Source organism: Canis lupus, chromosome 6, assembly GCF_003254725.2.
Source record: "Canis lupus dingo isolate Sandy chromosome 6, ASM325472v2, whole genome shotgun sequence".
Lineage (NCBI taxonomy): Eukaryota > Metazoa > Chordata > Mammalia > Carnivora > Canidae > Canis > Canis lupus.
Window position 1 is genome coordinate 74639707 of NC_064248.1, and position 20312 is coordinate 74660018.

Consider the following 20312-nt stretch of genomic DNA (forward strand, 5'->3'; position numbering starts at 1 on the left):
TTAAACATCAGTGATTTTTTCTAACTTCCTCAGTAGTCTTGTCTATATAATGGTAAAGTTGTTTATTTCTCTTTGTTTATAAGTGTTTCTTAGTCCTAGGATTTTATAACCACAAGTTTATTATGAAAAAGTTTTCGTTACTTCAAATCCTTTCTCTGCTATTTGGAAAAAGTATTTAGGGGAAAATTCATGTAAGAAGAGTAAATTCAATTTAACAGAAAAACATGAACCATTGTTGATGAAGTGCTGTGTGTGTGTGTGTGTGCGTGTGTGTGTCTTTGGCCCAAAGGAAGCATCGGACTGGCTCTGGGAGTGGGAGGCAGAGTGAAAAGATGCAGTATCTCTTCCTTTGCCAGCCTGTGTTGGATAAATGGATCATTTTATTGTCAGGCTGGTTGAGGCTGAATGTCAACATTACACAGGAAGGTCCCCAAGGTATGCAGTACATAGGATGCTATTGTAGCTTCTCTTGCTTGATGCCATTAAATGAGCTCACATTCCATAAGATAAAAGTCAGATGAATTGAAGGCCGTTAAGTACCTAGTTTTATAGCAGTAGTTTAAGTTCAAACTCCTTGTGAGTTTATGTGTGTTTCTATGGAAAGACTGCATCTTAAAACAACCCTCTAACAGATGAAATTTCCACAGAAAACGAACAAAATTTACCTGTGAATTGCTGTGCTAATTAGTGGAGTTTTTTTTTTTTTCTTTCCAATAACAGTAACACAACCGTCATTTAGAATGCATGACTCTGAGCCCTCACAATGCAGGGTACTTTTACATTGAAATATCAGAGATACATTCCGTGTTCATGTGGAAAATTCTGGCTATGTTATGTATAAGAAACATTCATTATTTGTTCCAGAGAAATATACTGATTATCTACTATGTGCTAGGAAACCATGACTCCTGTCTTCTTAAATCTGTCTAGCATATGAGAAATCTGTGATTGCCTTGTGTTAAATGGACATCACACTTCAAGAGAGATGTAGTAATTTTTATATAGTATAATATAGTATAGTATATAATTTTTGTAGATTTTATCAGTAATCGTAATATTCAATTTATTTAACAATTGGTACAACATAGGCTCCAACAAACCAAAATAAAAATAGAATAACACTGATTTTCTAAGAAATCTGTGGATACAGAATCTCAGCCATTATGTCTACTTGTTTTTTTTAAAATTTTTTTCATTTATTTATGATAGTTACACAGAGAGAGAGAGAGAGAGAGAGAGAGAGAGGCAGAGACACAGGCAGAGGGAGAAGCAGGCTCCATGCACCGGGAGCCCGACGTGGGATTCGATCCCGGGTCTCCAGGATCGCGCCCTGGGCCAAAGGCAGGCGCTAAACCGCTGCGCCACCCAGGGATCCCCATTATGTCTACTTGTATGTGTGGGTTTGCAAGTTCCACCGTGCCAGGGGCAGGACTTTAAAATGGAACCTGTCCCTCACCTCTCACAACAAGTAAAATGAGGGCTAAAAAGAGATCATAATATTAGCAATTAGAAATTGATCACCAATAAGTTTATTTTCTGCATGTGTGTCATGTGTTAGAAACTGCATGACATTGGATCAAGACCTAAATTGCCGGCTGCTAAGAAGTAAGTGTGAAATAAGAAAGAATCCGCAGGGGGTACACTGAGAGATTATTGATTGAGTAGCAAGGCTGAAGAAAATGTTGATAGGGTGAGGAAGACTTTTCCATGTTTCAGGCTGAGAAGAAAGGTGTGGGATTGAAAAATCACGTAAGAAAGGACATAATTGTTGGAGCAAGAACTTGCAAGGGGTAGGAGGCTTGGGGTATGAGCATAGGTGAAGGACAGAAGGAATCATGACTGTGGAAGGAAGGGCGATAAAAGTGGATGAAAACTGTGAACCAATTCAGTCAGAGGTGTAGGAGAAGTAAAGTAAGTCCCGGGCAGATGACAGGAATTGGGACAGAAAGGAAGGGGAAGATCCAGGAGAAAGAATAAGTGAACTTCAAAGAGGCGCTGTGAAGCAAGTTTTTCACAGCTATAACAGCTATTTCCTCTGTGAAATAGTCAGGGTAATCTACTAAGGGGAAAAGGTGCAGCATTAAGTGCAAAACTTAAAAATACCAGCAAAGAAATGACCAGCATGGGGAATGGGCAAGGGTACGTGAAGATTTGCTAGAGGATATTAAGAGCCCAACAGAGGTTGGAAATCATAAATGTATAAGGCAGGCAATCAACATGGTTATGTGATTTGCTCCAGTATTATCCAATGCCTGGTGTTAGGATCAGAACAAACAGATGGTTAGGTTATTCTAGAATGGAGGCTTAGGATAATGGAATGAAAAAAAGGTCATGAGAGTGTTGGGCTGGTGAGAGAGAGGTTTAAGTGAATACCATGTGTTGTAGGTTGGATTGAATAAGGAAAGAAAGTCAAAGGCTTATTGATCAAGAATATACAAAGCCCCAAAGTAGAAGAATCAATGAGAGTAAAGAGCAGCCGCTCCCCTACAGAAAACCTCTTTAAGGCTATTCTGCAGCCTTTATCTGGAAGATGAAGTTCAATTTACTTCTTATAACAAGGCTTTCCATAATCTTACTTGCCTAGCAAGCACGTTTCTCATTCCTCCCCACAAATGCCCACAGGCATTCCACATGTCCTGGCAACGGAATGACTATGTTGCTTCCTGCCTTCACGTCACTCTTGTTTTCCCTGAAGAGCTGCTCTTCTAAATCCCCATTCATCTGAAAGATTTCCAAATTTCTCAAGCCTTTGAGACCCATCCCAGGCATCTCATCCTTCTTAAAGTCTCCTGCAGTAATTTGTCTGTATTAAAAAAAAATAAATAATAATAATAATAATAATAATAATAATAACTGCTGAACTTTTATCCCATGCCTGTAACACTCATGCCATTACTCCCACAAATAATGCCTGGCCCTTGACAATTAAATGTTATAAAATTGGCTCTGTGCCAATTCCTGTGTAACCCAAGGAAGGAAGGAAGTTCAGATTACTGTGCCCCAAATCTATCATGTGGAGAGAAAGGCCACTAGGAGGGAAAGTTGGCACACAGCACCTATACCCAGACATATGAGTAAAACCTTCTTGGCTCTTCCTACTCATCCACTGAATGTAGGTGGAGCCCAGTCAATCCATAGAACCATGAGAAATAATAAATCATTGATATTTCAAGCCTCTACATTTAGGGGTTTAGTTATGAGATTATAGACAAATAGTATGTCTCCCATTCCCAACTCAAGTGCAACTGCTCAACCTTTCCATCATATCACGCTACTGTTCCTAGAATATACCTTTATCATTTTACTTACTATACTGAGATTGCAAAAAATGCTTATACATCTGCTCCTTCCTATTAAGTGAAATTCTTGAGATTAAGGACAATGTCTTAGTGCTAAGATCTATAGATACAGATATAGATACAGTTATAGATGGAGGCGGAGATAGATATATATATGTAAACACATATATATTCAGATATATATACACATATGTATATATATATCTCCTGAATCCTAGCACACAACATATGATAAATACTCAATAAGTGATGTGAACTAACTTGAGTCCGAATTGAGTTACCAGAAAGAAGACAGGATGACGTTATGCTCAGTCATTGGAATTTCATGGTCAAGTATTTTACAAGCAGGGAAGCTCCTGGAACAACAGGGAAACATGTTGGAGGTGAAGTTGGATCAAGCACAGTCTAGAAATTGAGGTGAGAACGGGCACACCCATTATCATCAAAGATGTGGACTCATGGTCTAGTACAATGATGGGAATCCGTGTGGAGAAGATGGTGACCCTGAATGGGAAGAGATCATGAACTCCAGAAAAGAAGAGCCTAAGAGTGACAGTTTTTCACAGTTGTAAGAATGCTCTTAATAATGAACAATGAAGATGATGGTCCAACCTTCTGCCCAACATATGCTCAAGGGAGAAAAGTAAGTTTCTACTTCACAGACCTGTGTGGAAGTTTTATTATGCTGGTTTCCCTTTAAGCCATTTGAATCCTCCTTCTCAGGCTTCTTCCCTGGACTCTTTTTGTTCCACTGCCACTATAAGCTTTTTCTGCCCAATTCTCTTCCCTATGTCTATTCTTTGGGCCATCAAGTCACTCTTATGGCTTCAGCCATCACTCATGCATTGATATCCCCTAAATCTGAACTTTCTGACTCCACATCTCTCATGAGTTTTAGGACTGTTATTTCCAATCCTTTTAGGAATATTTCCACTGTATGGTCTTTCAAACTCAAGATGCTGAAGGTCAGACTGATTATCTTCTGTTCAAAACCTCAAAAAAAAAGATTTATGTATTTTTTTTTTTTTTTTTTTTTTTTTTAGGGAAAGAGAGAGCATGAGAGCATACATGTGGCGAGGAGGCAGAGGGACACAGACAGAGAGAATCTCAAGCAGCCTCCCCACTGAACATCAAGCCAGACATGGGGCTCAATCTCAGGACCTTGAGATCATGACCTGAGCTGAAATCAAGAGTCAGACGCTTAACCAACGGAGCCACCTAGTGCCCCAAAACATTTTTTTTTTTTTATATTTCCCAGCCCAGGAAATGTGTGTCACTGTCCACTCAGTACAGAAAGAAATAGCACAGTGATTAAGAGCTTGGTTCTCAGTTCTCGAATTAGTCGAACAGAATGTGCTCAGATCTGGTTTCCACAAGTTACTACCTATGTGGTAACCTTGTCAAATTCCTTAACTTTTCAAAACTTTGGTTTTTCTCATCTGTTATAATCTTCAAAAGCTTGTGAAGAAGATTACATAAGTGTGTTCCAAGCCTTGAAACGAATCATGCCAACTAGACCTCCTGAGGCCATCCACTTTTCCCTTTCCTTTAGCACCGAGACAGGTCAGTTGCTCTCCCAAGCAACTGACCACTGAGTGCAGTTTCTAAAACACATTTTAATACACCTTCATCCATTGTCACTTCCATTGTCCAAGTTTAACACCAAAAGCATACTTCAACATGTCTATCACTAGTCAACAGCTTTTCAAAAATATAAGTCAGATGATATCCTTGTCTTCACTTTTACCTTTTTTTCAATTGTGCCCTATTTCCTACAAAAGTAATGCCAGACTCTTTATAATCTGATATTTGCAGTCTTTCCTTGAATTAACTTTCCAAGTCTGACTCTGTATCACTTCTCACCATTCCATACATTTCACACACTCTCCAAACATACTCTTCTGCCTTCATATCTATTTCCTCTCCTAGATCCTCCGCCCCCACTTCTCCTTTGAGAATTCCTGCTCCAGCTCAAATGTGATTTCCTGTTGTTGTCTTCAAAAAACCCGCAAGTGACATAGATTGCTTCCACACCATTTTCCCCACGTGATTATACACAAATCTGTCTTAGCCTTTATCCTACCACTGCAGAGTTATTAACTTATTTGTCTACTTTCCCAGCTATCCTCTGAGTTCCTCCTCAGAGGCAGAAAGAGTGAAATATTTATCCTTGCATTACCAATCTCTAACATAATTCCTGGAAGATACCAGTTATGTGAGATGCTTAATAAATAAATATCTGTTGAGATGACAGGATACTGTACATAGAAAACCCAAAAGACTCCACCCCAAGATTGCTAGAATTCATACAGCAATTCAGCAGTGTGGCAGGATACAAAATCAATGCCCAGAAATCAGTGGCATTTCTACATACTAACAATGAGACTGAAGAAAGAGAAATTAAGGAGTCAATCCCATTTACAATTGCACCCAAAAGCATAAAATACCTAGGAATAAGCCTAACCAAAGAGGTAAAGGATCTAAACCCTAAAAACTACAGAACACTTCTGAAAGAAATTGAGGAAGACACAAAGAGATGGAAAAATATTCCATGCTCATGGATTGGAAGAATATTGTGAAAATTTCAATGTTACTCAGGGCAATTTATACATTTAATGCAATCCCTATCAAAATACTAAAATACTATGGACTTTCTTCAGAGAGTTGGAACAAATCAGCTTAAGATTTGTGTGGAATCAGAAAAGCCCCCGAATAGCCAGGGGAATTTTAAAAAAAGAAAACCATAGCTGGAGGCATCACAATGCCAGATTTCAGGTTGTACTACAAAGCTGTGGTCATCAAGACAGTGTGGTACTGGCACAAAAACAGACACATAGATCAGTGGAACAGAATAGAGAACCCAGAAGTGGACCCTCAACTTTATGGTCAACTAATATTCGATAAAGGAGGAAAGACTATCCATTGGAAGAAAGACAGTCTCTTCAATAAATGGTGCTGGGAAAATTGGACATCCACATGCAGAAGAATGAAACTAGACCACTCTCTTGCACCAGACACAAAGATAAACTCAAAATGGATGAAAGATCTAAATGTGAGACAAGATTCCATCAAAATCCTAGAGGATAACACAGGCAACACCCTTCTTGAACTCGGCCACAGTAACTTCTTGCAAGATACATCCACGAAGGCAAAAGAAACAAAAGCAAAAATGAACTATTGGGACTTCATCAAGATAAGAAGCTTTTGCACAGCAAAGGATACAGTCAACAAAACTCAAAGACAACCTACAGAATGGGAGAAGATATTTGCAAATGACATATCAGATAAAGGGCTAGTTTCCAAGATCTATAAAGAACTTAGTAAACTCAACACCAAAGAAACAAACAATCCAATCATGAAATGGGCAAAAAACATGAACAGAAATCTCACAGAGGAAGACATAGACATGGCCAACAAGCACATGAGAAAATGCTCTGCATCACTTTCCATCAGGGAAATACACATCAAAACCACAATGAGATACCACCTCACACCAGTGAGAATGGGGAAAATTAACAAGGCAGGAAACCACAAATGTTGGAGAGGATGCGGAGAAAGGGGAACCCTCTTACACTGTTGGTGGGAATGTGAACTAGTGCAGCCACTCTGGAAAACTGTGTGGAGGTTCCTCAAAGAGTTAAAAATAGACCTGCCCTACGACTCAGCAATTGCCCTGCTGGGGATTTACCCCAAAGATACAAATGCAATGAAACGCTGGGACACCTGCACCCGATGTTTCTAGCAGCAATGTCCACAACAGCCAAACTGTGGAAGGAGCCTCGGTGTCCATCGACAGATGATGGATAGAGAAGCTGTGGTCTATGCATACAATGGAATATTAGCCATTAGAAACGGCAAATACCCAAATACCCACCATTTGCTTCGACATGGATGGACCTGGAGGGTATTATGCTGAGTGAAATAAGTCAATCGGAAAAGGACAAACATATGGTCTCATTCATTTGGGGAATATAAAAATTAGTGAAAGGGAATAAAGGGAAAGGAGAGAAAATGAGTGAAAATATCAGTGAGGGTGACAAAACATGAAAGACACCTAACTCTAGGAAATGAACAAGGGAAAGTGGAAGGGGAAGGTGGGCGGGGTGTTGGGGTGACTGGGTGATGAGCACTGGGTGTTATGCTACATGTTGGCAAACTGAACTCCAATAAAAATAAAAATAATAAAAATTAAAATAAATATCTGTTGAGAGAATGAATGAATGTATGAAGAAACTATGTTCATGTCATTCACAACCTGAATGGTGCTTGCTATATCTTATTTGAATTATTAAATTCGATCAATATTCAAAATTCAAATATATTCTTTATATATGTATATGTGTATATATATATATATATACACACACACACGTATACACATATATCTATAAAGTCTTTAAAAGTAGGCATTAATTTGAAATAGATGATCTTGCAGTCTCTCTCCCAACTCCAAATCCTATGATCCTATTGTAAGCTAAACTAATGCTTTTCTCCAGGCACATAGGATTAGAATTTTGTCTGGGACAGACAAATTTGCAGAATAGGATCTAGTCGGTTGTTTAGGGTATATTTGCAATTAATTCTATCATATTAACTTTAATAAGTCATATTTTGTGAAGTTTATACTTTTCAATTAAGCAAAATTGAATTACGCTGCAATTATGTGCAGTTAATTTTTCAAACTGGTAACATGGTGACAAAAGTGGTTTTTTTTTCCCTAAAACCTTGTCAGCTTGAGTGACATGTGAGTACCCAGCACTAAGCATCTGTTAGGGAAATCTTATTACTCTGTGTCTGTCACTAGAAAATTAGAACAAACGTTGCAAGACCTACACACTTAAAATGTTATGATGTGTTTTTAAAACTGCTTTCCGCAGAAGGCCCTTTATTTTATTAGCAAATTATAAGCAAACAAGTCTTGTTTAATGGCTTTCAAAGGATAAGCACATTTCATGTCAAAATTGTATCACTCTCAACTGCTTACTTGTGTGAGAAATCTGTCAAGCCCTGGTGCCCAAGAAAACAGGGCACCATGGCAGCAGCCTTCTTGCTGAAGGATATAATGTATGCTCAATTAAACCAACAGAGCATGTGTAATGGTCTGATTCCATTGTAGGAAGAACTGTCAGCTTTCTGTTCTGGGATCAGAATGTTTTTAATGCCTGGACTCTTGGTGAATTCCATGTGACAAGTGATGTAATCTTCAGCTTGTAACTCAGGGAAAGTTGGGTTCTTTTTTTCTCCATGCAAAAAATCTTGGAAACTTTAACTTCTCTTCCTAATATTCTCTGTCCCTGCTCCCTTTGCACACCTCTCTTAATTTGTTAAGTGCTTTCACAACTAAAGAACTATGCATGAAATGCTAAAATTACAGCCAGTTTTTCTTAAGAATCAGTTGTTGGCTTTAGTGTTATTTCACTTGAGAGTAATTCCCAAGTGCATTATTGCTTCAAATACACACACACACACACACACACACACACACACAATCTGTATGTGCCTCGAAATGAATAAGATGCCAATAAAATGTGGTGTAAAAATCCCAGAGCACCCCAATGTCCCTTTCATATTCTGTGCTATTTGACAAGTTTATAACAATTCTGTTTCTCTAAGCCAACAGAGATCACACGCAGAACTTTTCCCAAGAAAGATGACAATATATAAAACATAAGATAGATATATTTTTCTACATATTCTTTAAAAAGATGACTTTTAAACGTGACAAAATGATATTGGGTGTTACTAAACTGCCATCTACTGTACTTGCTCACCCAGTACACAATATCATCATTTATAGGCTCGCCTTTTTCAGATGAATACATGATTTCTTTTTTCCAGCTGTTTCTTGACATTTTTTCCCTTATTCTAGCCATGTGTACTCCTAAAGACCAAGAAAAAAAATTGTTTCAACTAATTATACTCCTACCAAAGCCTTTCACATCATTTAAGGCTTAGATTGATTATTCACAGTGCCATGAAGACGTGTCAGTTTGAGACAAGAAGAGGTTTAGAGAGGTTTACACTTTGCAGAGTGCCACCTGTCTCCAAAGGGCACATTCATTAAAAAGCTCCAGGTGCAAGTTGTGGGAGCAAGACAGCATAATGAAGTCCTTTGCCTTCTTGTGCACCTTTTGATTAATAACATTCTCCTTCAGTTCTAGCAGATTGTGCACCATGTTCACTGCAAGACACTTGAAATACCAGCCTACTTCTCTATCCTCTGAATAGAGTAAATCGCCATTTACCCGTGACCTGAATCAAACTAATACATAAAAATGGGTATTCCTGGCACAATCTTCTTTAATAAGAAAGAACAGCCAATAAGCCAAAAGAATAGCCTGCATACTTATTTAATAAACAACATTTAGTATGTGTCACTGATCAAATTTTACCTAATCCTATCTGTCCTACAACCATACGCTTGATATTTATACTGACAACCTTAACGCATGGTAAAATTCTGAGTTGTCTCCTGAATCATAAAAATGGGAAAGAAAACTGGCATTTATGACATATCTAGTATTTACCATTTTCACTGGAATGATCACAATTTACCCACATTCCGGTCTGGTCAGGTAGGTATCTTTATTCTCATTTTTACTACTGAAAGTGGCTGAGGCTCAGAGCAATTATAAGAGCTAACATTTATTGCCTGCTTACTATTTTTCTGGCATTGTGTTTATTACTTTAGAGGCACTGCCTCAATTAGTCTTTGGGACTACATCACCAAGCAGATACTATCATTACTCCTGTTTTATTAGCGGGGACTCAGAGAAGTTAAATAACTTGCCCAAGATCACACGAGTAACAGGTAGTAGAGCTGAGACCTGAACCCAGGCAGGCTGGTTTCAGTGTCTGTACCGTTAACCCCCACACTATACTACTTGAGGGTATATGAGTGCGTTTTAATGTGAAATGAGTTACCCTATTGCTTTGTTTTTGAAAATTGGTAATGCAGGTTTGGTACACATGGTAACTTTCAATTAATCTAACTATACCCTAGTCATAGCTATTAATACTTGCTCTGTATTGTGCATTACTGTCAAGCATTTTAGAGGCATGATCTTATTTGAATTGTGCACACAGATATGATTTTATACCCATTTTCCTGTGATAAAAGTGAGGCCTGGAGCACAATAAGAATAATCACGGCAAACACGTGGCACTTACTGTGTGCTAGATTCTCTTTTGCCAAAGAGCTTTAAATGTAGCATTCGTTTAATATCGACAATGACAGTGTGACATCTTTTGATATAGCACTTTGACCATGGTTACAGAGCTAGCACAGCAGAGCAGAAATCCTAGTTCCGAAAGCCTGTGATTTTAACCACGGCTCTCAACCGTGCAGCAATTTAAAGTAGTCATTCCTTGCTCACTGCAAATGTTAGCAACAAGCCTTAACTATGATAGCATTCATCACAATCTAACAGTTTGCTGCATACCAAGCAATATAATTATGCACATTTGGTAGAGAGTAAGAAGGAATCAAGCCTGTGCAATTTCACATCGGTCAGGCTCGTGTAGAGCTGCAATGATGGCAAAATCAAAAAACGCTTCTCTTTGTTCTACAAATATTAAGCACTAACCGTGTTCTAGGTGCTGAGGTTGAAGGAATAATAATAAATATCTCCTCCCTGTGAGGAATCAGGGATGGATAAAGCACAGAGGTAAGGACAACATAAAGGGACAACTTCTAAAATGGAGCTCTGCTTCCTGAGCCAAAGACAAAGCTGCAACACTGTCTTACTTGGTCACATAGCCGCAAAAGAGGTTCATGGGGTACAGCTGGCAAAATAAAAAGAAGGCAGAAAGGCATGTATCTCCGCACTGCTTAGGATAAAATGGCTTAAAACACTGTTGTAATAGTCGTAATCTTAATCTTTCATTGATGTTTGTGAACCAGAGGCGGAAGTTCTAAATGGCTTTATGATGTGTGTTTTCTTGGTTTCTCATCTGATTTTTATCTCTGAGCACTACTCTCTCCTGGATGGTGGCTTGTCTGCTCCTGAGCTCTGAGGTCTTCCTCTTAGTCTGGTCTATACCAAATTTCAGCTATGGCATTAGTCAGAATTCTTGGTGGCGAGGGGCAGCAGCCCAGCATACTGTAGCTTAAGCAAAAAGAGAACGTGTGCGGACTTGGCTCGTGGAGGAAGTCCGGGGGATAGACACGGCTCTGGACAGAACAAAATTCAGGCATTCAAATGTTATGTTCAGAATTCACTCTCTCTTTCCATCCCTTTTCTCTCCCCCCTGATTCTCTCCCTCCACCAGCTCTTATTGTGTCTGCTGGACTTGTTTTATGTGGGTGGACTCTCTCCCTACAATGCGTTGCACATCTACATTTACCCGCTTAGGAACTCCAATGGAGAGAGAGCTTTTCTCACCCAATGTTCCTAAATGAATCCTAGTGAATATTCTGATTGGTTTTTCCTGGTTCACATATTCATTCCTCAACCAAGTACCGCGGCCAGTCAAGGCTAACGCGCAGAACAGGATTATCATATCAAAACCCACAAAAAAAATCGGAGATAGTTTCTAGCATCAAGCTTTATTAACAAATGTCAAGAGTACAGGAAATCAAGCGACAAAGCAGACAAAGGTCTGGGGCATTTTTGTAAGGTCCTTTCTACCCCACCAGCCCAGGACAACAGATCAAAATTTCTGTGGGAGGTTTTGCGGATTATTACCTCACGGAAGAGGGGGCGTGTGTTTTTTGTGAAACATCTTCATTTTATACCTCCACGAGTTGTGTAGGTTTGATGACATGATCCTGGGAAGCCATGTCCTATAAATCAACAGACTCTGGGTTTATTTACTGGAGGCGATTTTTACTTAGGGAGATCCTGCTCAGGGCATTCTGCAGCCAAGGCTTCCTCCTTGTGTCTAAAATCATCATGCTCTTTGCCTCAAGTCCAGTTGACAAGATTAGACCATATCACTTTTCTTCTTTTCTTTCCCCTCATGGTGTTCCCCTGATAGAGGAAGCAATTTTCCTCTCTTTCGAGAGACTGGGTATTCCAACCGGACAGCTTGGGCAAGAATCCCGTCTGTCCCTCGGGCTGAAGGGACCATGACTGACAGGCCCCTCAGAAGCACCTGGACTTTCCTATACTTTGACCACTCTGGTCTCCTATACTACTCCTGTCCAGACAAGACACGCTTAAGGCTCCTAGTGATGCTGCTGCAACTTTCTTTTTTTTTTCTTGAACGTGATCTACTTCTCGACAGTTTCTAGCTGTGAAAAACTTTCCAGTTATGTCTTGTGACTCATGGAATACAGGCAAGACAATAAGCTGTTACGGCACAAAGTGGCAATAACTAGGCCAAATCTTGGAGTCGGTGGGAAAGAAAGCCAAAGAAATGTGTAATAAGGCCTCACAGGAAGAGTTTGATTGGAGAAATAATACCCCAAGTAGGTATTCTCCATCCAATTCTCGTTACGTCCGTACACCATTTGCCTACAGAGATTCTAACATAGCAACTGAATTTTTTTTAACCTCAGGCAGGGAACACAACTATTTTACTGATCTAATAATCCAGCAGGTACTTCTCGTTTGGCCAAAGCAGTCCCTATTTTTAGGTTGCATTTGAAGGTGTCCGAATAGCCCGCCCGTCCCTGCCCTAGCATCTTACACAGGCCTGCTTCATTCATGCCTGCTACCGTCTGGCCCTGTCAATATTTGAGGTTTTGAGCTATGGTTTAAGGGCTTGATGATTTCTGCTAAACTGAAAACCCTTTTAAAAGAATGTGTACTGTGGGGGCACTGGACTGGCTCAGTCAGTTAAGCATCTGACTCTCGATTATAGCTCAGGTCATGGTCACGGCCTTGTGAGATTGAACCAGAGCCCCACACTGGGTTCCAGGCTTCTGGAATCTGCTGGAGACTCCCTCTCCTTCTGCCCCTCCCCCTGCTCATGCCGTGTCTCTCTCTCTCTCTCTCTCTCTCTCTCTCTCTCAAATAAATACAATCTTAAAAAAAAAAATAAAAAAAGAATGTGTACTTTAAATTGTTTTTGGTTATTTACACCATTGTGAATGCTTTTCTCAACTGTTTTTCATGGGAAAGAAGACTAGAAAAAAAGTCTTGACTATGCTGGTAAGACTGGAGGATAAAACAGGACCAAGACTGCAGTAAGCAGGTGCCTATCCCCCAAATTGAAGGGGGGGGGCGCTCACTCTCCAATGACACCTCCAGCTCCAGCAGCTCTGAGTGTCACCTCCACTTTCACGCCCCGTGTGACTGACTGGCTTGCTCCCTTGTCCTGGCACCAAAGGATAAGGGTAACGTTTAACCAGATTCGGTTTCCGTGACTTGCAGTGAACTCACCCGGATGAATGCCCCTGCCCCCCACCGTGAACTGGGTGACTTGCTCCACCGGGAGTGCCCACAATATTCTGGCCATGCCGACCCGTTCTCCTGACCCTTGCTTCTACCCCCTTACACACCCAGAGACACCAGCACTCCGCGAGCACCAGGCTGCAGTACTGTCCTCTTCACTGCTACATCTGGCCCTGGCCCTGTGGGGTGTGAGGGAACGATGAAGGAATGTGCTCGTAGCATTAAGCAGCCCATTCCTCCCATGGCTTGGGGACACTTGTGAAGTCCCACATCTGCCAAAATACCTTGCCCTTGCCATAGACTGATGGCAAATTTCAGCAAATTTTTATTCTAATTATGATGTGATTTTTCACAAATTTGCATGTAATTTCAGCATTGCTCACTCCCCCCCCCCCCCCCCCCACATGTGTTCAAAAAAAAGCACTGAGCTACATTTGCAAGTGATGCCTTACGCGTGCTTTGCCGCTCGGTCTCCAGCAGGGCCAGCCTCCTTGACCCAATTAGACTTCTCCACTCCCACATGGCTAGTAAATACAATAATTAATTTATAAGGAACTCTGAAACACCAGCTGGCAAAGATTCCCTATTCATGGTTTGCAGAGAACGGAAGGAGAATTTAGGTTGTAGGGGACTCACGAAGCGTGCGTGTCTACTCACATCATTTAACCCACCGAATTTCTGAGAATGTCAAATTTCAAGTGTACTAAGTAAACAACGTTTGATAATTTATCATCGATTTGCAGAAAAAAGAAACCAGCGTGACAAAATACTCAAGATGTATTTGGGGAGTCCAAGAGACTTTGGATACCTAGGAATATTCACACACATCCTAAGCACTTTATAAACTATGTTGTTCTTAAGAGAATGTTGAGAAGAAGGACAGTCAGCTTCAAGATTTCCCCATGCTTCAAGGTAGAGGCACCAGCACCGGCCATCTCCTAGAGCACTGGCCCGGCCGAGAGCCGTGGTAGGCACAATTTTAAGGCGGCTTCCAAGATTCTTCCTCCTGGCATACGAGTATTATGCCCCTCTCTGAATGCAGCCAGAACCTGTGACTTTGACGGGATGCCACTCCTTGCATCCGGCTACATTACATGGCAAAGGTGATGAATGCATTTCTCCCGAGATCACATTGCATTCTGTAAGACGACAGTAGTCGTAGTGGTGGCAGCAGCAAGTAATAATAATAGTGATGGTGGTAGTGGCAGCAGCAGCACCAGAAATAGCCTATGGAGACATTCTCTTGCAGGCTTTGGAGAAGTAAACCCCATGTTGTAAGAGGGTCAAAGGCTTAGGACCTAAGGGCAGTCGCTTGGAGCTGGCCCTGGCTGACATCTGGCCAGAAAATGAGACTCTGTAGCTGCAAGGCACTGACTTGTGTCAAAAACCTGAATGAGCCTGGAAGAGGACTCTGAGCCTCAGACGGAATTGTGTACCCGTGGAGTAACTTCACTGTTGTCTGGTGAGACGCTGGGGTCAGACCTCTGACCGACAGATACTAGGAGATCATAAAATAGGTTGTTTTAAGCTAAGTTTGTGGTTGATTGTTACAGAGCACTAGAAAACTGACACAAGAACCAACTGCTTTTTCTTTTCTCTGAGTCCTACCCTTTCCCCCTCTGCCTCCCAGCAGTCAGGGTTGTACAGTACATCATGCTCTTGACTGCCTGACCTGGCGGACGGGACCAAGGGCCTCTGTCTGGAAATCAGAAGTCGGGGCCAAGAGATTCTCAACTGGAATCTCTTGAATGGAAAAGAGAGATAAAGGTGTATGCTTTCTTAACACTGCCTCCGGGGTATACGAGGCTCTGTGCAAATACTTGGGGGTGTGCTGGTGGAAGCCATCAATAGCAATAATTTGATTAGAAAAGTCATGACAAAAATCACAGGCCCACGTGAGGTATAGCACTTTACTGACAAAAATTTAGGGCAAAAAAAGGTACTAACACAGATGTTTACTGTCCAGTCAGTGCACATGAAAACTTTTCCTAGTTTCCAGGATCTACTTCTTACGTTATTTACTGTCAAGGAGACCATTCCTGGCTAATTTCATATATCCATCCTGCTGCAAGGAAAAGGTAGCAACACTATTATTATTCACAATGCTATGGCTCTTTGGAACCTTTTAAAATTGAAACAGTATAGATCTTCTGGCTTCTGCAGTTCCCTAATGTCATTTATTGAATTCTGATTATATCATCACTCATCTCCTGGCAACATCCATTGTGCTGCCCTTGAATAATGGTTTCCAATGACTCTCAAATGTTGTTAATGGGCTTTGTCAATGATGACCACCAATGCAAGTCTTAGCCAGAGGATGTGGGAATATGTAAACAATTACTCTGTTTTATGGTCATGTTAAATCATCATTTAGAGGTTTATAACATTTATTTATGGAGTTTCAAGCATTAACATAGAACAACACATCTTCCGACCAGGTCTTCTCCTGAACTAATAAGCCTTGATCACTGCACTGCTAGAATGTGACCTTTCTCATGTTGACCACAATCCTGCCTCCACCCACCAGTTAGCAGTACTAAGGATAGATGAGGGGCCCTGGGCAGAGCAAGAAGGGCAGTAAGCCATATCTATCCCTTGTCCCACAGGGCTTAAGACCAACCCAGGACAGCAGAATGTCACCACACTGATTAAAGGCAAGAAATGACTTTAATAGGAAGGGGCCATTCACTTTGCAGTACTAGTCTAGAAAGTTCTAGGAAAGGACAAGAATGACCATGACCAGGGTTTTCTGACATATAGCACATAGCTTACAAAAGGGTGGTATGACTGCCCTGGCCACCAACAATGGGTTGAGGAGGAACCCCAGATCAAAGACCTGTGAGCTACTCATAACTCTCTCAGTGGCTCCTCACCAGGTGGCTCCTAGGTCTGAATACAAACAGGTAAGCACCTGTGTACCACCTCATACAGGCTGCCCACGGAGGATGGTGGCTAGCCCAGGTCCTGAACCCATTCTGTGTCCACAGTATTGAAAATCACCCCCAAAACAGTGAATCAGTCTCATTCTCATGGCTGAACATTGGTGCAACTCCATGGAAAAAATACTGCCCTTGTGATGGAATGAGCACTGGGAATTATAGAAGACAGATGGATCACTGATCTCTACCTCCTAAACCAATAATACACTGTATGTTAACTCATTGAATTCTTTAAAAAAAACTTTAAAAATAAGATAAGGACAGACTGCCCTGGCCAGTGGCTCACCAGGAATAGACCATGCAGCCCGAGACCTACCCCCATAGGTATAAGTCCCAGAGCTTGTCGGGCACCTGGTGGGCTCCGATGACCGTAAGAGGGAGTTACTGTCGAGAGGACTTTGCGAGGGAGAAATAGGAACTGAGGCCCATAAGGTCCAGGTCCAGGTGTAGAGTGTCCCACCCAGAAGGGCTTTCTGACCAGGCCAAACCCACCAGCAACAACAGAATATTTGAGGGCTTCCATTGCCAAGACCCATACTGAAACTGGGTTCTGGCTCCAGGGTACCAGAGGGGTCCTAGAATATCTGGAGAAGGTTCTCCAAAGGGTGGGCCCTTTGTTATGAGCCCTGCTTGTTCACGTCTAAGTCAGTATGTACTCCTTCTACCCATCCCTTAAATGAAGCAACAGGGGAAGTTGGTCTACGGAAAAGAAAGAACCATACTCAAACAGAGAGGCAGTGACGAGAGATTGGCGAAGAGTGCCAGATGCCCTGTCACTCTCCTGGATTGGTGTTGCGCTCTTGCCCTGCTAGTCCATCAAACACCTTCTCTTTATATTAGCTCCTTCCCCTTTCTATTGGTTAAGCCATTTCACTGTGATGTTTGTTATCTGCAAAGAGCTGTAGTGCAATACCCAGAGCCAGATTCTTAGCTTTGTGGATGCAGGAACTCGACTTTATTCCTTCCACCAGTGCTAATTAACCTCTTGGGGATCAACATGCTAAGAGGACCCATAAGAAACTGATATGCGTCTCAGAATGTCAATTTACCAATCTATAAAGAGGGCTAAATCTAAAAAAAAATAGTGTGTGTGGAGTATTCACTCTGGGTGTTTTGCCACGGTAGCGTCAGTGTACTCAGGAGGAGAAAAATCACTCAGAGGCTTGTTCGGTGAGCATAAGCTTAGAAGAAAGAGAATGGGTGGTCTGGAGGAATTTTTCTTTCAAGTTGGGATACTTGAAATTCCTTTTCTGTTCTAGGAATATTTCTCTTTGACAAGTTAGTTGTAATCCCTGAACACAAACAGCCCTCCCTTCTGGTCATTACCAGATATATTCTTACGTCTTGTTTCATTGTTATCTCAGACTTACTGTAAATCATCTTTCTGTTGACATACGATGCTCACAGAAAACGTTTACCAACTACACTTGATTGACTTTGGTACATTAACTGGATGTCATTCGCCAGCTCTAGCCTTTAATGGAATAATGATAGCCATCACTTATTGAGTTATAGTTATCAGGCACCTTAAATGAGTTATCACACTCCTTTTGGTGATTCTGAAATACAGGTGCCATTATCATCATCTTTACTTCCTCCACGAAGAAACAAAATACGGATCAAGCAATTCGCCTGAGGTCACATAGTTAACATGTAGTGGAGCTGGGACTGCAAACCAAGAAATCAGACTTGAGTCCCTGTATGTTCACCACATGTTACGTTTTACAGCCCTTCAAGAGGTACCTACCGTTTTAAACCTCGATTTCCCATCTGAACAAAGCTAATAGTATCTTTCCTAAAGATTGGGAGGATTCTAAATGTTATCACGAATATAAAGCTCTTACCACACTACTGAATATATGGTGACAAATAAAGAGTAGCTTTTATTACCTGTGAAAGAATTCCCTCAGGCATATGGATTGGCTTTAGGAGATCTTTGTTCACCTTCATGTCAAAACTACAAACCAGATGCTAGAATGAGTTGATTTTATTTTCAGGTGGCTAGTTTAATCAATTGCATGCTAATCCTTCCAACCTCACTTTTAAATCGTATTTTATTACTCCATTTCCAAATTCTGAGGACCTTTCTGGAGGGTAGAGCCACCCTCCCCTCTGTCCTGTAATATCTGCACATATTGCACTAAACCCAGCCACCACTTCACACCACGCCACAACGTCGCCTAATGTCGCTGCCGTACTTGTAACCTAAGGAGTGAATTTTACTTTCCACAGGTTCCCAGATTAAAATTAGGGAGTTTCTTAGGTATGAGTGTTAAATCCAGTGACATTTTATTTACTTAAATTCCTTGTTCTTTTGTTTGAGTAAGACCTATTTATTTCAAGAGCAAACGTTTTTATAGTTGCTTGTTAAGTCATAATTCTAGATATTTTATAACACAAGGATTTATGTACCATAATTAAGGAAAAAAACTCTGGTCAACTAAAAAAATTTACTTTAATATATCTCAATTATGACTCTTATAGTGAATTTATGATTTGGAACTTTATTAAAAGTTATCTTCCGTTCTTTTTGAGTAGCATTTTTTCCCTGAATGTGAACTGAACATGCATAAACAAGATCGTTGATTTATCTGGACTTTTAGAAAATTCTCCTTGGATCTACAAATGTAAACCTTAGAGACTGGATCATTGCCACCTTAGACTCTCAATTCATTCTAGAACCAAGAATAGATCTTTTCTTAACAGCTTTGTAATATGAGTTAATATAAGTTATGGTAGACTCAATATTATAGTTGTAAGGGAGCTCAATTACCATTAGGACCAGAAGGTACCCACTCACCCGTGATACTCACCATGTCAAGGGGGTCTGTGATCATGCCCTCTGCCACTCAAGTTAGTAGAATATTTAGCAAGCATCTACCTGAATGAGGGGATAGGTGAGCTAGGTAAATCAAAATATTTTTTAAACTTTTTCTTTTAAAAAAAATGCCCAAATGGTAAATGTGCAGCTCAATGGATTTTTAGGAAATAAAGATACATAGGTTTTGCCTGCTTTTGAACTTGATGTAAACATACAAGTTTCATCTGGCTTTTTCAGTATTATACTTTGGAGTAGCAGCCACACTGTTTAATGTGGTTGCAATTTATTTTCATTTCTATATATAATATTCCAGTGTGTGAATACGTGACTATTTTCCAGGGTATCATTAATAAACAATTGGAAAATTCTAGTTTGGGGTTATTATGAATGTGTGGCAATGACCATTATTATACACATCTTTTGGTGAACATATGTGCATCTCTGTTGGGAATATACTTAGGAGTAGAATTTCAGGGTCATATGGTATACGTATGTTCAGACTTAATAGATTCTGGACAAATGTTCTCTCAAGGAGATACATCAATTGACACTTTCACTATGTATAAGAATGTGTAAGAATTTGTTGTTCCACACCCATCTCCGACACTTGGAATTGTCTGAATTTTTCAGTTTAATCATTCTGATGAATATGTAGTAGTGATTTGCATTTCCTTGACTTGCACTGCCAGAGCCAAGATAAAATAAGACCACGACTCTTTCCTGCTGATTGCAGCTAAAAGCTCAGATCAAAATACAAAAAGCAACCACCCAAGGACTCCAAAAAGTAAACAAAAATGGGCAGATTGGGTTGAATCAAAAGTTGGAGAAATGCCCTCTTTGTTTTTCCTATTTTCTCCCACAGCTTTGACCTGAGGCCCGGCATCTAGTAAAACTAACAGCAGCACAGGTAGCA

At 40.6% G+C, this 20312-nt stretch overlaps 1 long non-coding RNA gene across 14 annotated transcripts in view; it reads right to left on the reverse strand.

Moving 5' to 3' along the window:
- LOC112641063 (uncharacterized) overlaps nucleotides 1-20312 on the reverse strand; it is a 159070-nt gene that overhangs the window by 135755 nt on the left and 3003 nt on the right. For 9 of the 14 annotated variants that reach the window (XR_007411604.1, XR_007411607.1, XR_007411608.1 and 6 more), the window contains exon 3: nucleotides 19392-19459. This is a non-coding gene — a long non-coding RNA (uncharacterized LOC112641063). Of the gene's footprint in view, nucleotides 1-11828; nucleotides 15138-19391; nucleotides 19460-20312 lie in introns of those variants that run through there. The other 5 variants (XR_003124460.3, XR_003124461.3, XR_003124458.3 and 2 more) reach the window with 1 other exon arrangement.